This window comes from Hydractinia symbiolongicarpus, chromosome 14 (assembly GCF_029227915.1).
Source record: "Hydractinia symbiolongicarpus strain clone_291-10 chromosome 14, HSymV2.1, whole genome shotgun sequence".
Taxonomy (NCBI): domain Eukaryota; kingdom Metazoa; phylum Cnidaria; class Hydrozoa; order Anthoathecata; family Hydractiniidae; genus Hydractinia; species Hydractinia symbiolongicarpus.
Window position 1 is genome coordinate 1,641,932 of NC_079888.1, and position 8,909 is coordinate 1,650,840.

Here is an 8,909-nt window from a genome sequence, read left to right on the forward strand (position 1 = left end):
AAATAGATAAAAAGGACTTTTTTTAAACTTATTCTATTTATTTAGATTGCTTGCCCGGTTTAAATTATTGTAACCTTGGGGGAGCGATTTGTTGCTCTGGTGTTATTTTCTAATTGATAGGGCTGGTGAAATTTTTAATTAAGGATTTTATAATTTAATAGATCGTGTTGTTTTTGTCTACATGTTGTGTCTACACGCTCTTCAACCAACAGCCAGGGCAATAAAACTCTCTTTGCATGAAATGTTTGCAAACATTCTTGTTTATTTCGGTGCTTTTAACTCCCATTAATTGGTGTTGTATTACCTAATCGTCTAATATTAGTTCTAAATTTATATTTAGTGAAATATTTAAAAATGGAAAGTGAGCTGGTAAATGTAAGTATTTTCATAGTTCGGTTTTTACCTTTTTAATACTAAAATTGCATTTCTTTAAAAAAGCCTTACATGAATGCAAAATTTTGCATTCATGTAAGGCTTTTTTTTATTAAAATTTAATACTGAGGATGGTGTTCATGTTTCTGTATTATATCTTTAAAATAATTGCTAAAGTTTTGCCACATAAAGGCGGTCTTACATAGACTGGCTGTTGTTATTGGCTTGGTATCCTGACTGCCATAGATTGTATTATGTATATGAACTCATTGTCATCTCATTATACGAATGAGATAAAGGCTACCTCTACTTTTAGCAGCCAAATAAGATAATATAATACTTAGTTGGATTAGCATACAAGAATTAGCATATGAAAGTATTCAATTAATTTGAGAGATATCTTTATGTAGGAGTTAAAGCAGAGAATTGATACCCTGGAGGGGAAAATTGAGGCTTTAGAGGAGAAAGTTAAAGTAAGTTATGCACTAGAAATAATTGCTTTGAAGTGTAGAATGTGATAAAACAGTAACAGTAACTTAGTGAACGATTAGAAGTTTAGAATGTAGCATTTCCACAATTGTCTTATTTTTTAGGAGTTATCAGCAGAGAAATTGGATTTGTCGTGGGACGCCTTCCGGGACTTTTGTTCCCAAAATAAGACTTTGGGAGCTTTTATAATCTCCCAAAATTACAAATCCTGGAAGGCGTCTGGTGGCTCACGCACCTTTACACAGGAGGATGATATGCGGGAGCAGGCGAAGTTGAAGAGGAAGAACGGTGGAAGAGGGAGAGGAGGAGGATATAGGTGGTAAAAAAAAAATATGCAAAACTTGCTGTTCTTAATTCATTCCTCTCAACCCATCCCCAGACTTTTCTTCTTTTAAAAATTTTCTTTTGCACAACAGTATGCGCTTTTAATATTTTGACGTAGTATATAGTTATAGACATATATAGTTATATAGACAATCAGCAAGCATAACTTTAGGTTATAAAATTCTTTATTAAGCTATTATAAAACAATTTGCGTTTTGTCATATTATTTGTGTCTTGCAAGCATAACTTTAGGTTATAAAATTCTTTATTAAGCTATTATAAAACAATTTGCGTTTTGTCATATTATTTGTGTCTTGCAAGCATAACTTTAGGTTATAAAATTCTTTATTAAGCTATTATAAAAGAATTTGCGTTTTGTCATATTATTTGTGTCTTGCAAGCATAACTTTAGGTTATAAAATTCTTTATTAAGCTATTATAAAACAATTTGCGTTTTGTCATATTATTTGTGTCTCGCGTTTTTGTTCCAAGATTCTGCATATAATGTGCGTAATTACCTTATTCCATGAAATTACCCAGTTATGATTTTAAACGCTTTTTTATAAGAATATAATTATAAGAATATCGAGGCTGAGAAATGGGTTAAAATTAGAAATATCCTAAGAATATACCCAGGCTCAACTTCTTGTTTTAGATATGAAAATTTGTGTGATGCGCAGATTTTGATTAGAGGTTTATTTCTTATACTGTATGTTTATTATATTTTCGGATCACCTGTCGTTTTCACTTTGTTTAATGACTTTCCACCATTTTTTAACCATCTTTAAGCATATTAAGGGTAATACATACTTTCTGGTGAAGAATATTTTTAAGAATATTTGAGGCTGAGATTTGTCAAAAAGCTAAGGATACTGAGGCTGAAACGAAAAAACAATATTCTTATAAAAAAGCGTGTAAACCGGTTTTTCAAAATTCGTGTTAATTTAAAGACTTTTAATTTCATGACTCATTGATTAAAATACTGTAAATTGCTGACTTTCTTTACAATAAATAAAATCACCAGTTACCGTAATTTTCGCTCCGTGTGATGTAGCATATTCTCAAATTCGCGTTAATTAAATGTAATTTGCGTTAATTTCTTGACTCGTTAATTTCATGGAATAATAAAGAATAAAGTGGTAGTTTGTTCTGATAATATTCGTTCCTTTGCATGCTGGAAAATTTTTTCAATAAACTTACTTAGTTTCACCTCAAACTTCGGGATTAAGCCTGAAACACACGATCCTTTAATACGAAAGGTCAAAAACTTATGGAAAATGATTAATATTACTTACTTTATTAGACACAAGTGTAAATATTTAAGTATATTTAATTAACAAAATTACATAATTATTACGCCTTGTTAGTCTAATGGCTATGACACTCGTAAACGAGAGATCCAGGTTCGAATCCTGGACAGGGCATGAAAAACATTATCTTGCACCTACAACAACCCCGTTGTATTATACTGATAAAATTCTGTATATTGACCTTATAATACCTTAATTAAATATACGTAATCTTCGAGTTGTAGAAGGGGAAGGAGTGTATATTTAAATGCCTGACCCTGCCTTGCCGTTCCTTTGCCATTGCCCACCCTTTCTATGTCTTTTCTGTTGCCTGCTTACTATGCCCTTGTCTGTGCCTCCCATGCCTTGCTGATTCCTCTTCCTGTTTTCTTGCCTGCCTTTGTCGCTCCCTTTCCTTGTCGTTTTTAATAAATTCCTTCCTTTCCTATGCCTTTTCTGGTGCCTGCCTGCTATGCCCTTGCCTGTGCCTCCCATGCCTTGCCTACCCCTGCCTTGCTGATTCCTCTTCCTGTTTCCTTGCCTGCCTTTGCCGTGCAACGCTTAATATATTGCCGTGCCCTTTCCTTAATGCCTTTGCCTTGGCAACCTCTCCGCAACACTTTCTATGCTGGTTTTAATCAATCAGCTCTTTCCATTATTATAATATTTTTATTTAAAAGTAGCCCGCGTTTGCGTCTCGCCAATTCTGAACATATTTCAGAAAAAACATCTTGTTTTTGTAAGTACGTTAATATTATATTTATATATTTTAAGCATATTAAATAATTAGTTTTGTAACTATATTTATGTGCACAACCAGAAAACCATATCGAATCATGATGGCGGCCGAGTTGCGTGGTCATGCTCCCGAGATGTGCAACACGATGCCAGTTTTATTTTTATAACTTATATTGATATAATTGCCTTAATATCAGAAGTAATGGAAGAACTTAAAGCTGATATAGCCATTTTACTTGAGAGAACGAAAAACTTCACTGAGCTTTCTTCCGATGTGAAAAACATTGCAACGAAACTGGAAAAACTAGAATCAACTTTCCAGCAAGATATTGTAAAATTGAAATCAGATGTTACTGAGATTGAAAAAAGCCAGACCTATTTATCGAATGCGTATGAAAAGAGCAAGAAAGTTACAAACAACATAGTAACCATAAATACAAGAATAGAAAAGGAGAATAACATTCTGAAAAATCAACTGAAAGCACTGCAACATGAAATGGAACAGGAGAAAGCCACGAGGAATGAAGAAATGCAATATCACAGAACGAGTCTTAACGTGAAAATAGTTGGAGTTCCTTTCCAAATTGGGGAGGAAGATCAATCTGAATCAACGAACTCTGCTACACTAAAAGTGATATCTAAAATTGCTGATACTGCAGCAATTGATCAATTTCATCCTGATCAAGTAGATGTATGTCATCGAACCAGCTTATCAAAATTCAGTCCGATAATCATTAGATTCAAGCACAAGGCTAACCGTATGGCTTTTTTTCAACAGAAACGAAAAATGAAAGAAGTAAAAGATATGATCACCTATGGTTTTTATGGTGAAAATGAATATGTTGAAGATGAAGAAAAAAAGTTTGAAGGCAAAAAGCCTTTTATCCACTTCCAAGAATCCTTGACCAAGTATAATGCTGACTTATTAAAGCTGACGAGAGAGAAGACAGAAGGACTTGAGTTTGAGTTTCCTGCTTACATATACAATGGTCAAGTTCGAGCAAAAAAGGCCAAAAATGGTAAATATATTGTCATAAGGTGTAAAAGTGATGAAGATAAACTCGTCTGATAATGGCTGATAAAAACAAATGTCCAAAATGTAGGAAAAAGGTAGGTGAAAATCAAAATTCTGTATGTTGCGACAGCTGCGATTTTTGGTTTCACCTTCGATGTAGCGGTGTCTCTCTGAAGGGATTCAAAAAATTAAGTAGCGATCAAAATAGTATTTTCTCTTGTAACTTTTGTGCAAATAGCAAGTGTGGTAAGTGCTCTCAACCAGTATTTAATCATCATAATGCGCTGCGCTGTGATGGTCTGGGGTGTAACACTTGGTATCATCTTAAATGTTCTAAAGTCTCTTTACATTCTTACAATATTCTCAAAAGAAAAATGTGAAGTGATCCTTGGCACAGCTTCAAATGCTATGTTTTCCCATTCTCTCACTTATCACAAGATTTATTCACAGACAACCAATAACCACTGACTGAGAAATATAGTGATACTTGTACCATGTGTCGGAAAAAGGTTAAAAGTAACAATGTTAGTAACTCTCCAGCATGTAGTATTTGTAAATGTTTTATTCATAGAAAATGCTCAGGAATACCTATCGTTGAGATAAATAGTCTTCCAAAAAACTACTTTAAAGATTGGAGATGCTTGTGTTGTAGTGAAAACATATTTCCATTTGTAAATGAATCTTCTGAAAATCTTCTAAAAATGAGTTTTAACTCAATGTATAATTGCCCATGCCAACAAAGAGATATTGAGGTTGTGGACAGAAGGTACCTTTTTGAATTTGATATAAATCAAAATAAGTGTAGTCCAGATCCAGATAATCTAATCAACAAAACTTTCACTCCTAATGTACACTCTAAATATTATGACACTCATGAATTTCATAAGCTGAAAACTGAAACACACAAAAATAAGTGTTTCTCTGCAATGCATACAAACATAGAGTCTCTCATGCACAATTTTGATTCTTTACATAGCCTTTTAAGTGACCTTGATCATAATTTTGATGTGATAGCAGTTTCAGAAACTTGGAACTCTAAAGCTAGAAAATCCACTTTCAGACCAGGTATTCTTGATGGATATCATGAATATGTTGGACAAGTAGGAAATTCATTGAAAGGAGGGTGTGGAATGTACATAAAAGAAAATATTAAGTTTAAGGAGCGTAATGATTTAAGTGTTTCTTTTATTGATGAAAATAATGAGTACCAATCAAAATGGATTGAAATTATTAATAATAAAAGTGCAAATATTTTAACTGCTGTTTTTTATAGGCACTCTAAAAAGTCATCAGACGTAAGCTTTACTAACCATATTGAAAACACCTTACAAAAATTAAAAAAGAACATAAAAACATAATCTTGCTTGGGGATTTCAAATACTGTCTTTTAAATTATGAAACAAATAAGGAAATAAGGAGATTTGTGGAGTGTTTATATGATCATTTTTTGCAACCATGTATAACACAACCAACTCGTACTATTTTAGGTGCCAAACCCAGCTTGATTGACAATATCTTCACTAATATAGTAGATAAGGATATATTCAGTGGAAATCTCATTAGTAAAATCACTGACCACATGCCTAACTTTATTTTTGTACAAAACCTTGTCAATATGACTCAAAATGATAAAATTACAAAAAGAGACTTCTCCAAATTCAATGAGGCAAGTTATCTAGAAGAGATTCAAACTATAACAGTAGAACATGTCATCCACCTGGATGACATAGACACGATATATAAAGATTTTCAGGAACAACTAGTCTCAGTCATCAACAAACATGCACCTCTGAAGACATATTCTAAAAGGGAAAGTAAGTGGATGAGAAAGCCTTGGCTCACAAAGGGGATACAAAGGTCACTTAGGACTAAAAATATAAAAAATACTTGAAAGATAAAAGTCAAATTTATTTCTTAAGGTATAAATATTATTGTAAACATCTCAAACAACTGATCAAAACTTCAAAAGCAAAGTACTATAAAGAATATTTCTCTGTGCATTTAAACAACTCTAAAAAAGTTTGGAAGGGAGTCAATGAAATCATTAACAAAAGGAAAAAAATAGGAGTGGGTAACATATTTCTCAGTGAAAATGATTCTATTGTTACTGATCAGAAAAAAGTTGCCAATATGTTTAATGAATTTTATGGAAGTGTCGCCAAAAAACTTGTTGAAAAACTTCCTAAACCAAACACACAATTTTAAGACTATCTAAAAAATCCTAACAAACAGTATTTTTTGACAGAAGTAGATCCAGGTGAAGTTTATTTACTACTCTGCAAGTTAGACTCCAAAAAGGCAGCTGATATTTATGGTATCTCACCAAAATTTTTAAAAATCGCAGCGCCTGCAATCAGCAGTCCTATTGCTCAAATTATAAATGTCTTTTGAGCTGGGGAAATATCCATCGTTATTGAAAACAGCAAAGTAATCCCCGTACACAAAGGAAATTCAAAACTGGATGTCTCTAATTATAGGCCAATCTCCTTACTCCCTGTAGTAAGTAAGATCTTTGAAAAGGTTATGTTTGATCGTCTATACAACTTTGTAACCAAAATGAATCTTTTACACAGTAAGCAATATGGATTCCAAAAAAAAAAGTCAACAGAGCAAGCCATTTTAGATCTTGAGGCAAATATTGTGGAAAGACTGGAAAAGGGAGAGATACCATGTGCTATCTTTTTAGACTTTGCTAAAGCTTTCGATACTGTTAACCATCGTATACTTATTCAAAAACTAAATTTTTATGGTGTTAGAGGCCTAGCACTAGATTGGTTTCCCTCATACCTTACAAATCGCACTCAATGTGTATCAGTGAAAAACAGCAATTTACACTTCATAAATATAGAGAATGGAGTCCCTCAAGGCAGTGTACTAGGTCCACTTCTTTTCTTACTCTACATAAATGACATTGTCACAGCTTCTCCAGTTCTTCAATTTTATTTATTTGCAGATGACACCAGTATATTCTTCTCGCATAAAAACAGACAAACACTTGAAAAAGTCTTAAATCTTGAACTAAATTATCTGATTGGCTGACTGCAAACAAACTAAGTCTCAATGTTAAGAAATCAAGTGTACTCATTTTTCCTCCTAAAAATGCCAATGCACTTCTTGATTCTAAAATCTATATTAATGGTCTACAAATTGAGGAGAAGGAACACAGTAAATATCTTGGCATAATTATTGATAATAAGTTAACTTTTTCCCAACAAATTGCTAACATCAAACTAAAACTAATGAAAGGTAATTGTTTACTTGCAAAGTTGAGACACTTTGTCCCTGAAGGTCTACTGAGAAATCTATACAATGCGCAAATTCAACCTTTCATTGATTATGGTTCTCTAATTTGGAGCACAACGTCACAAGGATATCTGAATGATCTATCAAAATCTATCAATAAAAGCGTTCAGATCATTAATTTCTGTAAACAAGACGAACCGGTAAGTCCTTTATTTGTAAAAACCAAAATACTTCCCCTTGATCTCAACATTGAAATGGCCGTAGGTAAATTCTTTTGGAAACTGAAAAATGAACAATTACCAAAAACTATGGAAGACATATTTAAAAATCACAATGTATTGCGCCTAGCCCCTATCACCCGACACGTTTGATTCCTCCATTCAAGAGAACTGAAGTAGGACAAAAATTCATCACGTATAGTGGAGTGAGAGTGTGGAATAAAATTCCTGAAAATATAATTAAGTCATCCTCCCTTAATATTTTTAAAAAATCTTACTGAAATCATCTTATTTCGACACTGCAATAAGTGGAACTATTTTCTGTCAAGTAAACACTATATCAACCTCCAATAATGTTCTTTATATCTCCTTTTCTTTTAAATTATATTGAAACGACAATGCATATGTGTATTAACGTAGCGATTGGTTGACTGCACATAGACTTGTCAACTGCACATAGACTTGGTACAATTCTTTTAGAGTTTCTTGGGAGGTCTGTGTGCAGCTAACCAATTGCTATCTTATCTTATCTTATCCATACATAATGGTTGTTTTTGTGTATATTCTTTGTTACGTTCGCTGTTGATCCGCTTTTACTTTCTTTCTTATACACTTATCATTACGTTTATAAAACCTGTACTTCCAGGGTCATGGGAGAGGAAAATGTAAATCCGAGCGGTTTTATATTACCCCAGCTAGCTCATTCGAACCAGTTTGCCGTCAATACCCAGAGGGTAAAGAGTTCAGCTCACTCTTCACTGGTAACTTAAAAGAAGCTTAGCAAGGGAGTTTGCTTTCAGCTTGTCTTTGGGTGTAACGACCCCACTTTTTACCCCAGTTCAGTAAGGTGCCCAAGTTTACTAACTTGGTCTTCAGGCTTGACAACCCTGCTGTCCTTAGTCAAAATATGTACAGGCTAGTCCTGTCATGACAACCTCCTGTGTAAGGCTGAGTGTTGGGGCCCTGTAACACATGTGGAAAGCTACAGCCAGAGTCACAAGTTCTGGCGCACAGGAGGGTTTTATATAATTCTTTTTATATTATATATTTTTGACATATACATTTTTTCCATTTGTGTTTGTTCTGTAACCAGTCCGTTATGTTGTTAGCTCTGTCTTGTGTCGTATTGTTTGTGATTGAAGGATTGTTTTTTCTCTTTAAGATTTTCTCAGTGAATAGTTATAGGTCCAAGTTGGACAGTACTCATGCTTGTAATAAGCA

General features: G+C 33.4%; 1 long non-coding RNA gene across 1 annotated transcript; it reads right to left on the reverse strand.

The window, feature by feature from the left end:
• Positions 1 to 2,501: 2,501 nt before the first annotated feature.
• On the reverse strand, positions 2,502 to 8,694 carry LOC130625755 (uncharacterized). Its single transcript, XR_008981754.1, has 2 exons — positions 6,458 to 8,694; positions 2,502 to 4,997 (listed from the first exon to the last, which is right to left on the reverse strand). It is a non-coding gene; the product is annotated as an uncharacterized LOC130625755 (long non-coding RNA).
• Positions 8,695 to 8,909: the final 215 nt, after the last annotated feature.